The 19592-nt window shown below is 36.9% G+C and overlaps 1 pseudogene across 1 annotated transcript in view; it reads left to right on the top strand.

Moving 5' to 3' along the window:
• Positions 1-789: 789 nt before the first annotated feature.
• LOC111178295 (dnaJ homolog subfamily B member 6 pseudogene) overlaps positions 790-19592 on the top strand; it is a 133219-nt pseudogene continuing 114416 nt past the window's right edge. The window contains exon 1 of the transcript XR_016391343.1: positions 790-1208. The product of XR_016391343.1 is annotated as a dnaJ homolog subfamily B member 6 pseudogene (transcript). The remainder of the gene's footprint in view (positions 1209-19592) is intronic.

Below are 19592 nucleotides of genomic sequence, written 5' to 3'. Positions count from 1 at the left end.
AAATGTTTTGGGGGCTGGCATCCAGCTAGTGTATTTTTCCTTACGGAGAGGGACCAAAAAAGATACACGTTTTGATTAACATAGAGGCTTCTTAGAGGAGTCAGAAGTTGAGCGAAGTCTAAAAGAAGGAATTTTGGGCTGGAGAACAACATCCCAACCACTCTTTTTTTTTTTTTTTTTTTGCGGTACACGGGCCTCTCACTGTTGTTGCCTCTCCCCTTGCGGAGCACAGGCTCCAGACGTGCAGGGTCAGCGGCCATGGCCCATGGGCCCAGGCGCTCCGCGGCATGTGGGATCTTCCTGAACCGGGGCACGAACCCGAGTCCGCTGTATTGGCAGGCGGACTCTCAACCACTAGCGCCACCAGGGAAGCCCCATCCAACCACTTTTTAAAGACGCTTTCTGTTACAGAATTAAACAAGAAAGCATCTTGTTTTGAATCCAGTTTTGTCATTGACTTATTGTATGAATTTAGACCTAAACCCTTCCCATCTCTGTACAGTTTTCTCATCTTTTCAATTATCTGGTTGAAGTAGACCATGATCTATAGGAGCACGGAGCTCAGTGGAATGAAAAGAATTAGGTTTTGTACACTCTAACACTCACTAGCTGTTGCAGCTTTTGGAAAATTGGTTCATCTTTCTAAGCCTTAGTTTCCTCATCTATAAAACAGGGAACATCAGTTCCCAGCTACCTTATAATGTTGTGATAATTTGGTAAAATAACAGAAAGATAGGTTTGTCTATTAAAAAATGCTATACACATGTGAGGTAAATGAAAGTTGACTAGAACGAGAGCTATCTAGAAATGTGGAAAGGAGTCGGGACAAAGATAAAAGCAATTTGGTATGGAAAAAGAAGAAAAAAATGAAGGGAAAGAAAATGGGAAATAACGAGGGAATTTCAGCGGAGGTAAACGCTGTAACAGGAAGCGCAATTGGGCAGGAACACTGCGGGGGGGCCGCAGGTCGCCTGGGTCACGTTGCTGGGGGAGCCATTTGGGCAGTGCACGGCGGTTGGGCGCCGGCGCTATTTGGCTGTGACGCTCAACTCAGGTTTCTATCGCCCTATTCCTTAGGGCTCATCTAAGACCTAAGATGGCGGCGTTTCCATGGCGTGTAAGCGCTGCAGGCGTACCAGATATAGAAAGGCGGCCAAAGGACGAATCTACTAAGGAGTGTCCAAGAACTCGCCGATATTTGTGTTGTGGTGAGTGCTGAACCTCACATCGGGTAGAAGAGTGACCGTTAGCAAGGTTACACACTTCGGGATCGCGTGGCCTGCCTGAGTGGGGGAGGAGCCGGCCTGCATTTCATCTTTCTCTCTCTCCTCTCTTCAAAATATCGGAGAATAATTTCTCTCTCCTTAATCACCTTACTGTCACGGATGAGGATAGGTGGTTGCACAAACTAGGTCCTAGGAGCGATCCTGGGTCGTTTTCCTCTTTGTTTTACTTTTTAAAATGGGTTTTTATTGACACCATGACGCCCTAAAATGAAAGATTCTGTCTCCCTCGAGCGCTTTCAGGAACTGCCTAACCTGTTAGGCCTACCCGTCCTTAATTCCTTCGGGCTGCCTTTCATGTGCAAACTTAGTAGCTTTGATAAACCAGTTTGTAACATATTCATTGTGGGCTAGATTAAAATTTTTTTTTTCTATGCCCTTTATATATACCCCAAATAAGGACTTTTGGGCATATAATACTTAACATTTGTTCTGGAAGCATGTCAGAGGTAGAGGTGTGTGTGTGTGTTTGTGTGTGTGTGTATAGATAATATTTGTGGAAGTTGCTACGTTATTTTGTGGATTGTTAGTTTGATTACTCACTGAGTAAGAAAAGAGCTAAATTTCCCGTGTTCAGATCTCTTGGTGAAAATAAATTTATGTTAAGCATAATATCATAACATGTTTACTATATGGGGAAGACAATAAAACTGAATTTGATCTATTAAATGCTTATGTGGTTAAAAGAAATTTCACTCAAGAAATGCCCATATCTCACTCATACGTTGCTGGAGAGTATGAATTGCTGTAACCTTTTGAAAAAATAATCTGCCAGTGTTTAGGGAAATAAAAAATACAGGTACCACTTGACTAAATACTGGAACCTAATAGTCTGACTTTTAAGAATACATCCTACAGAAATAAATGTACCATTGTATAAGGACATATGAACAAGGATGCCTTTGTAGCTTTGTTTTTGTGACAGGCAACTGGAAACAGCCTGTATATCCATCAATAGGAGGATGTTTGAATAAATTGTGGGACATTTGTATTATGAAATATTTTGAAGCTGTGGAAACAGATTTACCTCTTTACACTCTTTTGATTTAGAGAATGCTATAATGTATTGTTATGTGAGGAAAGTAAGTTGTAGAATACTCTGTCTAGTATGATTTAGTGTTTTTGTTTTTGGTGGTGGTAGTGAGTGGTGAAGGAATGTTAGATTAACTTTCTTTTCTTTGTCTTTTTTGGGGGGCTTTCTATATATGTTATGAAATACTTAAGGCATATACAAACATATAAAGAATAATACAGTGAATCTCTTTTCTCACCAACCAAACATAAAAAATTAAACATTACCATTATAGTTGAAGTCCTCTGTGTACCCATCCCTGATTGCATCTCTCACCTCTTCCCCAGAGGTAACCATTATTTTAAAGTGATTCTTTTTCCCATGCATTTCTGAAACTTTTGTGACATAATGAACTTTTTCTAGCATGGGTTATTTTTTATACATTTTGAAGAGAAAATTTTAAAAGTCAATAAAAAAGATGAATTTTTAAGTGCCTGTTATCTGGGTAACAGTAACAGGGGCCAAGTGAAATTTCTTCTAAATTGAGGACAGAGTCTAATTTATTAAAAAACCAAAACCAGGAAACAAGTGTTGGCAAGGAAATAGAGAAATTGGAACTCTCATACATTGTTGCTGGGATATAAAATGGTGCAGCCACTGTGGAAAACAGTTTGACAATTTCTCTATAAGTTAAACATAGAATTACCGTACCTCCTTGCCAACACTTGTTATCTCCTGTTTTTGTTTGTTTGTTTGCTTAATTTTAAAATTACAACCATTCTAGTGTGTTTGAGGTTATATGTCATTGTGGTTTAGATTTGCATTTCCCTAATCACTAATGATTTTGGGCATCTTCACGTACTTGTTGGCCATTTGTATATTTTCTTTGCAGAGATGTCTATTCAAGCCCTTTGCCCGTTTTTAAATTTGGGTGTTTGTTGTTGAGTTATACTTTATATATTACGGATAGTAGACTGATCATATATATAATTTGCAAATTTTTCCCCATTCTGTATACGTTTTTTACACGTTCTTGGTAATGTCCTTTGTTGTACAGATTTTTAAAGTCTGAAGTCCACTTAGTCTATTTTTTTTTCTTTTGTTGCTTGTACTTTTGGTGTCAAATCTAAGAATTCTTTGCCAAATTCAAGGTCATGAAGATTTATCCCTATTTATTCTTCTAAGTGTTCTATGGTTTTAGCTCTTATATTTATGTCATAGATCCATTTTAAGTTAATTTTTATATGTGATGTGAGGTCCAACTTCGTTCTTTTACATGTGCATAGCCAATTGTCCCAGCACCATATGTTGAAGAGACTGTTCATTCCCCCATTGAATGGTCTTGGCACCCTTGTTGAAATCAGTTGGCCATAGATGTATGGGTTTGTTTTTGGTCTTTCAGACCCCACCTGTTTCTATCCTTATTCCAGTGCCACTTTTTTTTTTTTTTTTTTGCAGTACACGGGCCCCTCACCGCTGTGGCCTCTCCTGCCGCAGAGCACAGTCTCCGGATGCGCAGGCCCAGCGGCCATGGCCCACGGGCCCAGCCGCCCCGCGGCATGTGGGAGCCTCCTGGACCAGGGCATGAACCCACGGACCCTCAACCACTGCGCCACCAGGGAAGCCCTCAGTGCCACTGTTTTGATTGATGTAGATTGTGCTAATTTTTAAAATTGAGAAGTGTCAGTCCTCCAACTTTGTTCTTTTTTAATATTGTTTTGGCTATTCAGGACCTCTTGCAATTCCATATGAATTTTAGAATCAGCCTGTCCATTTGTTTTTAAATCATATAGAAAAAAATAAGAGTTACAAACCAAAAGTACAATAATACTGGCTTTTATATTTACCTATGTAGTCACCTTTACCCATGTTCTTTATTTTTTCATATACTTTTGAGTTACTGTCTACTATCCTTTCATTTTAGCCTGAAGAACTCCCTTTGGCAATTCTTGTAGGGTAAGTCTGTTAGCAGTGAACTCCCTAAGCTTTTGTTTATCTGGGAATGTCTTAATTTTTCCTTCAGTTCTCTTTTGACAGATTTATTGAAGTATAATTCATAGCATACAATCACCCATTTAAAGTATACAATTCAATAGTTTTTAGTATATGTGCAACCATCACCACAGTCAATTTTAGAACATTTTCATCACTCCAAGAGGAAGTCCATATGCTTTAGCCATAAACCCATACCCCCTTCAACCCCACCTGCCCATCCCTAGGTAACCACCAATCTACTTTTTATCTCTACAAATTTCCCAGTTTTGAGCATTTCATATGAATAGAATCATATAATAAATGGCCTTTTGTGATTGGCTTTTTTCACTTAGCATAATGCTTCAAAGTTCATCCATGTTGTAGCATGTATCAGTACTTCATCCCATTTATGGCTGAATAATGTTCCATTCATAGTATGGATATACTACATTTTGTTTATCTGTTCATCCATCTGTGGACATTTGGGTTGTTTCCACCTTTAGGCTATCAAGAATAATTCTGCTAAAACGTTTGTGTACAAGTTTCTGTGTAGATACATGTTTTCATTTTTCTAGGTGTATACTTAAGAGTGTTATTGCTGGATCATATGTTAACTCTGTGTTTAATAGTTTGAGACACTGTCAGACTTTTTTTCCAAAGTGGCTGCATCATTTTACACTCATACCGGCAGTATGAGGGCTCTAACTTGTCCACATTCTCACCAACACTTGTCATTATCTGACTTTATCCAATTCTGGCCATCCTAGAGGGTGTGAAGTGGTATCTCATTGTAGTCTCCTTTCCCACAAGGTTAGTTCCCTGATATTGCTCCTTGGGGAGGTGCAATTTGAATATACCCACCACCACCCTAGGATGATGGGTTTTGTTAGAGCTGACTGTCTCTGACCACACCCAGCAGCCACCCTCCACTTACTGTGAACTGATTGTTTAATTGTTTTCCATAATGCCCTAGGGCATAAACTATTCTGAAAACTAAGTCAGTCAAATAGTGGGTCATTTGAAGAAATAGTTGCTGAAGTTAGTGTTTGATATTTGTTCTGGCTGTAGGAGGGTTCCTCCCATTTGCCTTATTGCCCGGTTCTCACCTGCAAACTAGCTGACCTACAGTTTAGCCTATATTTTGAATCTTCTCCCAATTGCCTTTCTTTACAACCTCACTGTTTTTTCAGGGCTCCTCTAGGCTTGACTTTCTCCATGGTCTTGCAAATGAAGTCAGTTCAGTTCCTTTGAGAAGAGAATAGGTGCTCCGTTTTAATGTCTGCTTCTTCCCTCAAGCAAAAGCTCTGAGTCTGGTCTCTGGAGGTGGGGGTAGGGACAATGGCAAGTTTCTCTCTGAGAGACAATTCTGCTGGGTTAGCTGAGCGCTTAGTGGAGGGGAGGATGCCACCAGAGGTCCTCTCAGTTTGCCTTTCTCTCACAGCCCAGGGCAAGGATGTTCAGGGTCCCAGTAGTCTCCATGTACCACACCCAATTAGAGTCTACATTCCACCACCTGGGGTTAGGTGGCAGAAGGGAACCCGTTCCTCTAAACCACACTTGCTCAGGACTCAGTCCTAGCAACAGGCAGCTGGTGGCTGGATGGGAAACTCCGATGTCCTGTTCTTCCAGGGAAGAAAGCTCTCTAAATGGGACTGGGGGAGGGTGGAGAGGGAGCCCTGTGTTCTTGGCTTCAGGAGTCTTGAGTAGTCTCCCGTTCCTTGAGCTGGGATGGGAGAAGAAGGGTGGGAGGGAGAAAGTAGGCTTGGTTCAAATACCGTAGGCTTACCTTTCTTAGTGAATTTTAAAAGATGTTCTTGAATAGATGTTTCTTCATTTGTTGTTTGTCCTTAGAACCATTTCCAGAGGCTTTAAATGGTTGGGTTTCTTTTTTTAACAGTTTTCGTCAGTTTCAGTGGGGAGCAGGACAGTCGAGCTCCTCATGCTGTCATGCCATAAGTTGATTTCTTGCCCTTCTTTGTGAAAGATTGTTTTGTCAGAAATAGATTTGTTGATTCAGAGCTTTTTGTTTCTTTCTGGCTTCTTTTTTACTTTATTTATTATTATTTTTTTTTTATTGGGGTTTAGCTGTTTTACAATGTTGTGTTAGTTTCTACCGTACAGTGAAGTGGAGTTCCCTGTGTTATACGGCAGGTTCTCATTAGTTATCTGTTTTATACATACTAGTGTATATATGTCAATCCCAATCTCCCAATTCATCCCACCGCCCCCCTCCCCTCCTTGGTGTTTGGTGTCCATACATTTGTTCTCTACATCTGTGTCTCTTATTTCTGCCTTGAAAACTGGTTCATCTGTACCATTCAGAACTTTTTTTTTTGTTCCAGCATTTAAAATATGTCATTCCACTGCCTCTGGCCTTCATGGTTTCTGATGATGAGTTACTTCTATTTTCTTGCTTTTTTTTTTTGGCTGCATCGGGTCTTAGTTGCGGCATGCGGGGTCTTTGTTGAGGCGTGCGGGATCTTTCGTTGTGGCGCGCGGGCTTCTCTCTAGTTGTGGTGTGCGGGTTTTCTCTCTCTAGTTGTGGCTCACGGGCTCCAGGGCACGTGGGCTCTATAGTTGTGGCGCACAGGCTCCAGAGTGTGTGGGCTCTGTAGTTGTGGCACGCGGGCTCTCTTGTTGAGGCACGTGAGCTCAGTAGTTGTGGTGTGTGGGCTTAGTTGCCCCATGGCATGTGGGATCTTAGTTCCCCGACCAGGGATCGAACCCATGTCCCCTGCGTTGGAAGGCGGATTCTTTCCCACTGGGCCACCAGGAAAGTCCAAAAAGAGAATCTTAAAAGCAAGAAAAGAGGGACTTCCAATGCAGGGGACATGTGTTTGATCCCTGGTCCGGGAAGATCCCACATGCCACAGAGCAACTAAGCCCGTGCGCCACAACTACTGAGCCTGTGCTCTAGAGCCCACGAGCCACAACTACTGAGCCCACGCACCACAACTACAGAAGCCTGCATGCCTAGAGCCTGTGCTCCACAACAAGAGAAGCAACCACAATGAGAAGCCTGTGCACCGCAGTGAAGAGTAGCTTCCGCTCGCCACAACTAGAGAAAGCCGGCCTGCAGCAATGAAGACCCAGTGCAGCCAAAAATAAATAAATAAATGCATAAATTAAGAAAAAATGGGGGCTTCACTGGTGGCGCAGTGGTTGAGAATCCACCTGCCAATGCAGGGGACACGGATTTGAGCCCTGGTCTGGGAAGATCCCACATGCAGCAGAGCAACTAAGCCCGTGTGCCACAACTACTGAGCCTGCGTTCTAGAGCCTGTGCGCCACAACTACGGAAGCCTGTGTGCCTAGAACCTGTGCTCCGCAACAAGAGAAGCCACCGCAGTGAGAAGCCTGCGCACCACAGTGAAGAGTAGCCCCTGCTCTCAGTAACTAGAGAAAGCCTGCACACAGCCGTGAAGACCCAACGCAGCCAAAAATAAATTAAAAAAAAAAAAAAAAAGATTCTCTCTTTTTCTTGGGTTTCAAAATTTTGATTATACTACAGCTCAGTGTGGATCTTTTTTGAGTTTCTTCTATTTGGGATTCATTGAATTTCTTATGCTATGTAGATTGGGCATTCTTTCATCAAATATTCTTTTTTTTGTAATTACCCTTTATTCATATTTGAAAACTGAATGGAAGGCATTGGGAATATTGCTTCCTTAGTTTTGGTCTGCATTATGGATAACAAAATAGTATACAAAATATAATTTGGGGACCTGTGAAGAATATTGAAGGATTGGAGAGAACAGCTTTCATTAGACTAAATAAAGAGATTTCTGTTACCTTTTCACAGATTGATAGGTTGAAGACAAAGCAGACAAAGATAACTGATATTTGGAGATCACTGAGAAAATTGAGAGGGGTCAGGCTGGGCCTGTCTTTCAATAAAGAAGTCTCATGGCCCTCTGGCTTGTGCTTCTGAATTGTATTGATATGTCTTATACCTTATAATGAACACCTGAGTTGTACAGAGATGAGAGAGGTTACAACTGCAGATCCCAAGTTATATATGAAGCCTGTTTAGTCCTGCAGGATTCTGAACATTGCTTCAAGGTTCTCTGTCATTTTAATAAAAATAGATCTATCACTTCTGTTTATTTAGTATTTGCTACATAGGACGTACTTTACTCATCAACTCATTGGAACTTAAAAGTTCTAAATAAGTGTTGCTTAAAAGTTCAGAATAATTGTTAAACCATTTCACAGATGAGGAACTTGAGGTTTATATGGGGACTGATCCACCCATAGTCATGGTTGAATATTGACAGCTCAAGGATATTGTTTGCTTTATGATGTATCTGTAGGTGTATTTGAAATGGATGGGAAAGACAGTTTTGTTAATATGTTCTCAAAATTTATAACCTGTCTGGAAGTGAGAATTATGACTTGATTTGAACATTTCCAGGTTATTTTACACCATACCTCATGTGATATTTCTTTTCAGTAAATGTTGTTGTTCAGAATGTGTATATATCCCTGATTATGTCTAAAGGGCACTTGGAAAGTCAGCAGAGAGACACATATGCCTGAAACACCAAACTCTATACATATAGTCCCCTTCTCCAGCACTATCATGTCAACTACCCTCCCTTGGAACTTCTCCGGGAAGCTCTCTTGGAAGCAGAGTATCCATGATGTTTTAGAAAGCAGTGACCGGGGCTTCCCTGGTGGCGCGGTGGTTGCGAGTCGCCTGCCGATGCAGGGGACACGGGTTCGTGCCCCGGTCCGGGAAGATCCCACATGCCGTGGAGTGACTAGGCCCATGAGCCATGGCTGCTGAGCCTGTGCGTCCGGAGCCTGTGCTCCGCAACGGGAGAGGCCACAGCAGTGAGAGGCCCGCGTACCGCAAAAAAAAAAAAAAAAAAAGGAAAATTTAAATTTAAAAATAAAAGTTCTATATGCATATAGTAGAGTTGTGTAGTTTTATAAGTTTGTTTTTAAAAACCCCATGTCTTATTTCCCTTACTCCTTAATTTTCCATTCTCAAAGGTAACTAAATCACTTTGAACTTTGATTTTTCTGTTACTTAGATCCATATATCTAAATAATATGCTAGTATACCTTTTGTTTTCTTTTCTTTTTTTTAAGTCTTGAAGTAAACCTTGAAAACAGGTGGTATGAGTGCTCCAGCTTTAACCTTTTTTTTTTTTTTCTCAAATATTCTGGTTTCTTGGTTTTTCTACAACTGCCCTAAAAATCCTCTCTGCTCTGCCAGTTCATACTTCTCTCCCCTTTAGCCTCTGGCAACCATTGATCTTTTTACTGTCTCCATGGTTTTGTCTATTCCAGAATCTTAGATGTTGGAATCATACAATATGTAGCCTCTTCATATTAGCTTCTTTCACTTAATAATATGCATTTAAGGATCCTGCTTATCTTTTCATGGTTTGATAGCTCATTTCTTTTTAGCACTGAATAAGATTCCATTGTCTTATTCATTCATTCACTTACAAAGGGGCATCTTGGTTGCTTCCAAGTTTTGGCAATTAATGAATAAAACTGCTACAGACATCTGTGCAGGTTTTTGTGAGTATAAGTTTTCAACTCCTTTGGGTAAATACCAAGAAATGTGATTGCTGGATCATATTGTAAGAGTATGCTTAGTTTTGTAAAAGTCTACCAAACTGTTTTGCAAAGTGGCTGTATCATTTTACATTCCCACTAGCAGTGAATGAAAGTTGCTGTTGCTCTACATCCTTGCTAGCATTTGGTGTTATCAGTGTTCTGGATTTTGATCATTCTAATAGGTATATAGTGGTTTCTCATCATTAATTTAATTTACATTTCCCTAATGACAAATGATGTGGAACATCTTTTTATATGCTTATTTGCCATCTGTATATCTTTGGTGAGGTGTGTCTGTTCGGGCATTTTGCCCATTTTTTAAATTGGGTTGTTTCCTTATTGTTGAGTTTTAAGCATATTTGTATATTTTGGATAACAATCTTTTATCATATATGTCTTTTATAAATATTTTCCTTCAGTCTGTATCTTCTCTCTTTTTGTGACAGTGTCTTTTGCAGAGAAGAAGTTTTTAATTTTAATGATGTCCAACTTACCAATTATTTTTGCATGAATCTTACCTGTGGTATTGTATCTAGGAGGTCATCACCATACCCAAGATCATCTAGATTCTCTCGTATGTTATCTTCTAAGAATTTCATAGTTTTGTATTTTACATTTATGTCTGTGATCCATTTTGAGTTAATTTTTGTAAAGGGTGTAAAGTCTGTGTCTAGATTCATTTTATTGCATGTGGGTGTCCAATTGTTCCATCACCATTTGTTGATTAAGACTGTCTTTTTTTTTCCCTATTATATTGTCTTTGCTTCTTTGTCAAAGATCAGTTGACTGTATTTATGGGGGTCTGTTTCTGGGCTTATGCTCTGTATTCTGTTCTATTGACCTGTTTTTCTATTCTTTCATCAATAGTACAGTGTCTTGATTACTATAGCTTTATAGTAAGTCTTGAAGTCAGAGAGTATCAGTCCCATGATGTTTTTCTTCAGTATTGTGCTGGCTGTTCTGGATTTTTGCCTCTCCATATAAAACTTAGAATCGGTTTTTTGATATCCACAAAATAATTTGCTGGGATTTTAATTAGGATTGCATTGAGTCTATTGATTGAGTTTGGAAGAACTGACATGTTGACAGTATTTACTCTTCCTCTCCGTGAACATGGAATATATCTCTGCTTATTTAGTTATTTGATTTCTGTCATCAGAGTTTTGTAGTTTTCCTCATATAGATCTTGTACATATTTAGAATTATATCCTCATTTTGGGAGGTGCAAATGTAAATAGTATTATGTTTTTAACTTCAAATTCCACTTGTTTATTGCTGGTATATAGGAAAGCAGTTGACTTTTGTATATTTACCTTGTATCCTGCAACCTTGGTATAATTATTAGTTCCAAGTTTTTTTTTGTTTTTGTTTTGGGGGGTCAATTCTTTAGGATTTTCTACAATGGATGGGCATGTTATCTCTGAACAGAGACAGTTATATTTCTTCCTTCCCAATCTGTATTCCGTTTACTTCCTTTTCTTTATCTTTTCTTGCATTAACTAGGACTGTCAGTGCATTGTTGAAAAGGAATGGTGAGAGGAGCCGTCTTTGCCGCCTTCTTGATCATTGTGTGAATTCTTCTAGTTTTTGACAAAAACTATGTTTTTGGTAGATGCTCTTTATCAAGTTGAGGAAGTTCCCCTATGTTCCTAGTTTGCTGAGAGTTTTTAGCATGAATGGGTTATTGGATTTTGTCAGATGCTTTTTCTGCATCTATTGATATGATCATGTGATTTTTCTTCTTTAGTTATTGATGCAGTGGTTAACATTTATTGATTTTCTAGTTGAACTAGCCTTGCATACTTGGAATAAACCCCATTTTGTCATGGTGTATAATTTGTTTCTTATATTGTTGGATTCAGATTGCTAATTTGTTGAGGATTTGTGTATCTACGTTAATGAGAGGTATTGGTGTATAGTTTTCTTGTAATGTCTTTGGTTTTGGTATCAGGGTAATGTTGGCCTCATAGAACTGAGGAAGTACTCCCTCTGCTTCTGTCTTCTGGAAAATATTGTAGAGAATTGTTAAAATATCTTAAATATTTGCTAGAATTCACTAGTGAACCCATCTGTGCTTGGTGCTTTCTATTTTGGAAGATTATTAATTATTGATTCCATTTCTTTAATAGATATAGTCCTAATGAGATTGTCTGTTTCTCCTTGTATGAGTTTTGGTAAATTGTTTCTTTCAAGAAATTGATCTATTTCATCTAGATTATCAAGTTTGTAGGCATAGTTACTCATAGTATTCCTTTATTATCCTTTTAATGTCCATGGAATCTATAGTGTCCCCTCATTCATTTCTGATATTAGTAATTTGTGTCTTCTCTTTGTTTAATTCATAGTTATCCTTGCTAGAGGCTTTTTGATTTTATTGCTATTTTGAAAGAATCAGCTTTAGGTTTTACTGATTTTGTCTATTTGCTGTTTTTAATTTGACTTCTGCTGTGGTTTTATTATTTATTTTTTTCAGCTTAATTTGGATTTAATTTGCTCTTCTTTTCTAGTTTCCTAAGGTGGAAGCTTAAGTTTTTGATTTTAGACTTTTATTCTCTTCTGATATATGCGTTCAATGTATAAATTTCCCTTTAAGCACTGCTTTCATTGTGTCCTGCAACTTTTGGCAAGTTGTATTTTCATTTAGCTCAAAATTTATTTTAAATTCTCTTGAGATTTCTTCTTTGATCCATGTGCTAGTTAGAAGTGTGTTATTTAAAATGCAAGTATTTCAGAATTTCCCAGTTATCTTTTTGTTGTTGATCTAGTTTAATTCCACTGTTATCTGAGAACATACAGACCTCAGGAGGGCTCTTCTATCTGTCTCTTTCTCTGGTCTCTGGTAAACTTCTAACTGGTGTTCCTTTAGTTTGTTGCTCTCGTGTAGTTACCAGTGTCCTCTTAATTGTTTACCACCAAAATTTCTGTTCTTTTTGGGAGTAGTTTTAGGACTGAACTTTCCCCAGTGTGTTCCAAATTAAGTTGGTTCCCTTGGGGATACCTCTGAGCTCTCTGTTATTACAGCCTACCTCTGCCCCTTGGCAAAACCGCTGCACTGCTGATCTGGAGCTGAGGGTAGAGGAAGTGGCTTGCATTTCTCAGAGTGACACCGCTTCTTAGTGAGCAGGGTTGCTGACCTAGGGTAGTAGCCTCTGGTTTTCCTAAATGACTATGTCACCCTCAGGTTAAGTCTTCCCTTTGTGCTGTATCTCTGGAGAAGCTCTCTTCCCATTTTATTGTCCCACTCTTATCTGCAAAAATATCTTCTAAAAATCCACAAAAAGAGGTTGCTGAGATTTTGATTGGGATGGCTTTGAATCTATAGATGAGATTGGGGAGATTTAATATCTTACTGAATCTTCTGATTCATAGACATGGTATTTTTCCTATTTAGATCTTCTTTGGTTATTTCATTAATATTTTGTTGTTTCTAGCATATAGATGCTGCTTTGTTAGATTTATATATAAGAACTTAATTTTGGGGGATGTTATTATAAATTGAATTATTTTTATTGTTTAATTTCAAGCTCCAATTATTTGTAACTCTGTATAAGAATATGGTTGACTTTTGTTTATTGACCTTATATTCTGCAACCTTGCTAAACTCACTTTTTAGTTATAAGCGTTTTTTTTTTTTTTTTGGTAGATTGAGATTTTCCAGATGGACAATTATGTTTTCTGCAAATAATGGCCTTTAAAATTTATTTCTTCCCAACATGTGTGCCTTATAATTTTTTTTCTTGCTTTATTGAACTGGTAGGCCTTCCAATACAGTGTTGAGTAGGGTAGAGAGGGAGGGCATACTTTCCTTCTTTCCAGTATCTGTTACCTATAGGTCTTATATAGATGCTCTGTATTAGGTTAAGCACTTCCCATTCTGTTTATAGTTTTGTGAGAGTTTTTACCATGAAAGTATGAATTTTTCAAGTTCCTTTTTCTAAATCTATTGAGATGACTGTGTGGTCTTTCTTATTTAAATTGTTGATATGGAATTTCATTGATTTTTGAATGTGGAACTAACCTTATATTCCTTAGATGAACTTGATTGTAATACAGTTTTTTAAATATTACTGGATTTGATTTGCTAACATTTTGTGACAATTTTTACATCTATTCATTAGATGTATTGATTTGTAATTTTCTGGTAGTGTTTCTCTCTGGATTTGTGAGCAGGATAATACTGGTTTCATATTTGGACCATGTTCACTACTTTTCTTTTTAATGGAATTGATTGTATAGAATTGGTATTATTTCTTCCTTGATTGTTTGGTAGAATTTACCAGTGGAACCATCTAGGCTTGAAGTTTTCAGCTTTAGTAGGTTAGTAACATCCCAATCCAATTTATTTAAAAGATATAGGGCTATTTGGGTTTTCTTGAGCAAGTTTTGGTAGTTAGTCTACGTCTTTTAAATAATTATTCCATTTCATGTAATTTATCAAGTTCATAAGCATAAAGTTGTTTGTAGTATTCCTTCATTTTCCTCTTAAAGTCTTTGGCATTATTTGTGATACTGATGATTTATAGTTTCTTTCTCTTCTGTGGGTTTTTGTTGTTGTTTGCTTGCTTTGGTCAGCCAACCCTAGGCACAGTTGAAAGTCCATGTATAACTAACTTATAGACGGACTGTCTATATCCACAGGTCCTCCGTATCTGTGGATTCAACCAACCGTGGATCATGTAGTATTGTAGTATTTACTATTGAGAAAAAAAAAAAAAACTTTGTATAAGTGGAGCCATGCAGTTCAAACCTGTGTTGTTCAGTGTTTTCAATGAACCAAGTTTTGGTTTTATTGATTTTCTTGGTATTTTTTTTGTTTTGATATCTGTTCTAGATCTTCTTATTTCCTTCCTTTTGCTTGCTTTATTTGCTCTTCTTTCTCTAGTTTCTTTAATGCAAGCTTTGGTTACTGATTTTAGGTCTTTATTATTTTCCAATATAGTTATTTAGTGCTATAAATTTCCCCATTAGCACTGCTTTAGCTGCATCCCACAGATTTTGATGTATTATATTTTCTTTGTCTTTTAGTTCAGTGTCTTTAATTTTAATTTCCCTTTAGACTTTCTCTTTGATCTCTGTTATTTAGACATTTGTTGTTTAATTTTCAGTTATTTGGGAATTTTCCAGATATCTCTGTTATTGATTTCTAGTTTAATTTTATATTTTAGAGTGCACTTTATATTAATTATTTTTTAAACTCAGTGAGATTTGTTTTATAGACCAGAACATGATCTGTCTTGGTAGTGTTACACATGTGTATTTTAGAAGAATATGTATTGTTATTGTTTGGTGTGTTCTATAATTATATCAAGTTGGTTGATAGTGTTGTTCATGCCTTCCATATTTGTTCTGGTTTTCTGACTGTATTATTAACTTTTTAGAGAGCAGTGTTGAAATCTCAAACTACTTTTGAATTTGCCTATATATCCTTTCACATCTATGATTTATTTATTTCACATCTATATATCCTTTCACACCTATGATTTATTATTAACTTTTTAGAGAGCAGTGTTGAAATCTCGAACTACTTTTGAATTTGCCTATATGTCCTTTCACATCTATGATTTATTTATTTCACATCTATATATCCTTTCACACCTATGATTTATTATTAACTTTTTAGAGAGCAGTGTTGAAATCTCGAACTATTTTTGAATTTGCCTATATGTCTTTTCACATCTATGATTTATTGTCTTCTGTATTTTGAGAATCTGTTGTTAGGTGCATATGCATATGGGATTATTATATCTTTTGGGGGCTGTCACCCCTTTATCTTTTCATAATGTTCCTCTTTATTCTCTGATAATCCTTGTTCTGTTGTTTGATTCAAATTAGTATAGATTCTCATCTTTTTTCTTTGGTTAATATTTCATGCTATGTCTTTCTTCATGTTTTACTTTTAATCTTTTTGTATATGTAAAGTTTGTGTGGGTGTGTGTTTCACAGTAAGTAGGTTGGTGGTTGGGTTTTTAGGTCAAATAGAGTAAATAGATAGGTGGGTTGGCTTGTGTTTTATCCCATATGACAATGTCTGTCTGTCTTCTTTTGGTGTTGTTTAGACCATTCCAATTTTTAAAATCAACTGTTTTTCAGATAAAACTTACATACCATTTAATTTGCTCATTTAAAGTATACAATTAAATAATTTTTAGTAAATTTAATGAGTTCTGCAACCATTACCATAATCCCGTTTTATAACATTTTCACCATCCCAGTAACATCCCTCATACTAGTTTACATTTAATCTCCGTTTCCACCTTTAACCCCAGGCAAACACTAATCTACTTTTGCTTCTACAGATTTGCCTTTTCTGGATCTTTCATACAATTGGAATCATATAACTTGTAGTCTTTGTGTTTGATTTCTTTTACATAGGTTAATTATTTTGAAGTATTTCATTCAGTATCTCATTTGTTTGCACATAATGTTCAGTTGTATGAGTATACCAGTTTTTGTTTCTGTATTAAATACTTGAGAGTTTGGGTTGTTTCTGTTTTATTGGCTATTATAAATTATGCTTCTGTGAACATTCACATGGAAATCTTTGTGTGAGTATGTTTTCATTTCTCTTATGTGTAAATTGTAGGATCATTTGGTGATTTCTGTTTAACTTTCTAAGAAATTTCCAAATTCTCTTTCAAAGTAACTTTAGCATACTATATTCCCACCAGCAATGTAGGAGGGTTAATGATTTTTACATTTCTGTCTACATGTTACTGCATTCTATTGGAGTAAAATTGCATCTCATTGTGGTTTCAATTTGCATTTCCTTAATGACTAATGAATTAGGGAATTTTTCCTGTTTTTTTTTTTTTTTTTTTTGGCTGCACCCTGTGGCTTGCAGGATATTAGTTCCTGGATCAGGGATTGAACCCACACACTCGGCAGTGAAAGCGTGGAGTCCTAACCACTGCACCGCCAGGAAATTCCCTCCATGGTTTTTTATTAGCTTTTCATATATCTGTTTTGATGAAATGTCTATTTAAATATTTTGTCTGATTTTTAAGTGGATGTTTGCCTTCTCATTATTGAGTTATAACAGCTTTTGGTGTATTCTGGACACTAGTCTCTTACCAGATACATGATTGGCAAGTACAGTTGACCCTTGAACAGTGCAAGAGTTAGGAGCACCAATCCTCCAGGCAGTCAAAAATCCACATATTAAACTTTTGACTCCTCAAGAACTTAACCAGAAGACTTACCAATAAAATAAATAGTTGATTAACACATGTCTTATGTGATATATGTATTATATACTGTATTTTTATAATAAAGTAAGCTAGAGAAAAGAAAATGTTACTAGGAAAATCATAAGAAAAATACATTTACAGTACTCTACTGGATTTATCGAGATCATAAGCTTATGTCATCTGTTTACTAGATGTCTATCAGTACCTCCATCAGTATTATATGATACAAAGCATGTAGATGTTATACATATTACTAACACTAGATACCAGAAATGAAAAGATAATGTGAAAAAAGAAATTAACATATAGTTACAGGTGTAATCATTTATGCATTGACAATGAAGAAGCAGCAATATGATTGCTTTATGGTAGCCTAGTGTAATCAATATGATAGCCTATACAATACTGAATGAAGTGTTATAAAAATTTTATGGCATATAGTGTTACAGTCATATTCATTATACAGTATTTTTTTCATAATACAGTATTGGAAACATCGTTCCATTAAAAAAAACACCTGTGATGACAAACTGATGCACAGTTTCTCTAATTACAAGAGAGAGGTATTCTGTACGGTGATGTAGTTCTTTAAAAGCAGAGTTAGAAAACAGTAAGAAAAGTAACCCCAAAATCTAGAACTAATAAGCAAGGATAAGAAGGATGCAGGATATATTTAGAATATACAAAAGTCAATTATTTTCTTTTTTCTCTTTATTCCTTTAAACCTTGTTTTGTTTTTTTTATTCTATTTTTTTAATATATAGCATGTTCTTATTAGTTATTTTATATATATTAGTGTATATGTGTCAATCCCAAGCTCCCAATTCATCCCACCACCACCATCACCACCCCTGCTTTTCCCCCTTGGTGTCTATACATTTGTTCTCTACATCTGTGTCTCTAGCCTTGTAAACCAGTTGATCTGTACCATTTTTCTAGGTTCCACATACATGCATTAATATACGATATTTGTTTTACTCTTTCTGACTTACTTCACTCTGTATGGCAGTCTCTAGGTCCATCCACGTCTCTACAAATGACCCAATTTTGTTCTTTTTTATGGCTGAGTAATATTCCGTTGTATATATATACTACATCTTCTTTATCCATTCATCTGTCGATGGGCATTTAGGTTGCTTCCATGACCTGGCTATTGTAAATAGTGCTGCAGTGAACGTTGGGGTGCATGTGTCTTTTTGAATTATGGCTTTCTCTGGGTATATGCCCAGGAGTGGGATTGCTGGGTCATATGGTAATTCTATTTTTAGTTTTTTAAGGAACCTCCATACTGTTCTCCATAGTGGCTGTATCAATTTACATTCCCCCCAACAGTGCAAGAGGGTTCCCTATTCTCCACATGCTCTCCAGCATTTGTTGTTTGTAGATTTTCTGATGATACCCATTCTAACTGGTGTGAGGTGATACCTCATTGTAGTTTTGATTTGCATTTCTCTAATAATTAGTTATGTTGAGCAGCTTTTCATGTGCCTCTTACAATTATTTTCTTATATGCCAGCAATGAACAATTGGAATTCGTAATAAAAAAAAAAAAACCATTTCCAGTTGCACCAAACGAAAATGAAGTACTTAGGTGTAAATTTAACAAAATAAGTACAGGGTCTGTTGATGAAAAATATGTACAGGGTCTGTTGAGGTCAAAGAAGATCTAAATAAATGGAGAGATACTTTCTGTTCATGGATTGGAAAGCTCAAGATTGTTAAAATGTCAAATTTTCCTACCTTGAGCTGTAGATTCAATGCAATTTACATCAAAATTCCACCAGAATATTTTGTCGATATTCATAAGCTGATTCTAAACCTTTTATGGAAAGGCAAATTATCTATAACAAGTAACATAGTGCAGAAGAAGCACAGAGTTGGAGGGCTTATACCACTTGGTTTCAAGACTTACTGTAAAGCTATAGTTATGACAACAGCATGCTACTGGTAAAAGGATAGGCATATAGATCAATGGAACAGAATAGAGTTGAGAAACAACCCATACAAATATAGCAAACTAACCTTTGACAAAGGCAGAAAGGCTGTACAATGGTAAAAGGATAGTCTTTTCAACAAATGGTGCTAGAACAGTTGTATGTCCACAGGTTAAAAAGTGAACCTATTTTGAGGCCCTCACCCTTCACAAAAATGAACTGAAAGTGGAACACAGACCTAAGTAGAAAATGGAAAACTGTAAGACTTCTAAAAGAAAATACAGGAGAATATGTGAATTCGGGTTTGGTGATGAGTTTTAGATATGACATCAAAAAAGAAATTGATAAGTAGGACTTTATTAAAATTAAAAATGTTTGCTCTGGAATTCCCTGGTGGTCCAGTGGTTAGGACTTGCACTTCCACTGCAGGGGGCCTGGGTTCGATCCCTGGTCAGGGAACTAAGATCCCATAAGCCGTGCAGCGTGTCCCAAAAATTTAAAAAAATGTTTGCGCTCATAAAACACTGTCAAGAGAATGAAAAGACAAAAACCATAGACTAGGAGAAAATTTTGCAAACCCCATATCTAATAAAGGACTTTAATATACAAAGAGCTCTTAAAACTCAAC

The sequence above is a fragment of the Delphinapterus leucas genome, chromosome X, assembly GCF_059928025.1.
Source record: "Delphinapterus leucas isolate spDelLeu-1000000601 "Yukka" chromosome X, BTC_Dleu_Yukka2, whole genome shotgun sequence".
NCBI classification, from domain to species: domain Eukaryota; kingdom Metazoa; phylum Chordata; class Mammalia; order Artiodactyla; family Monodontidae; genus Delphinapterus; species Delphinapterus leucas.
Note: the sequence above shows the minus strand (reverse complement) of the source record. Positions and strands in the feature narration are given on the sequence as shown.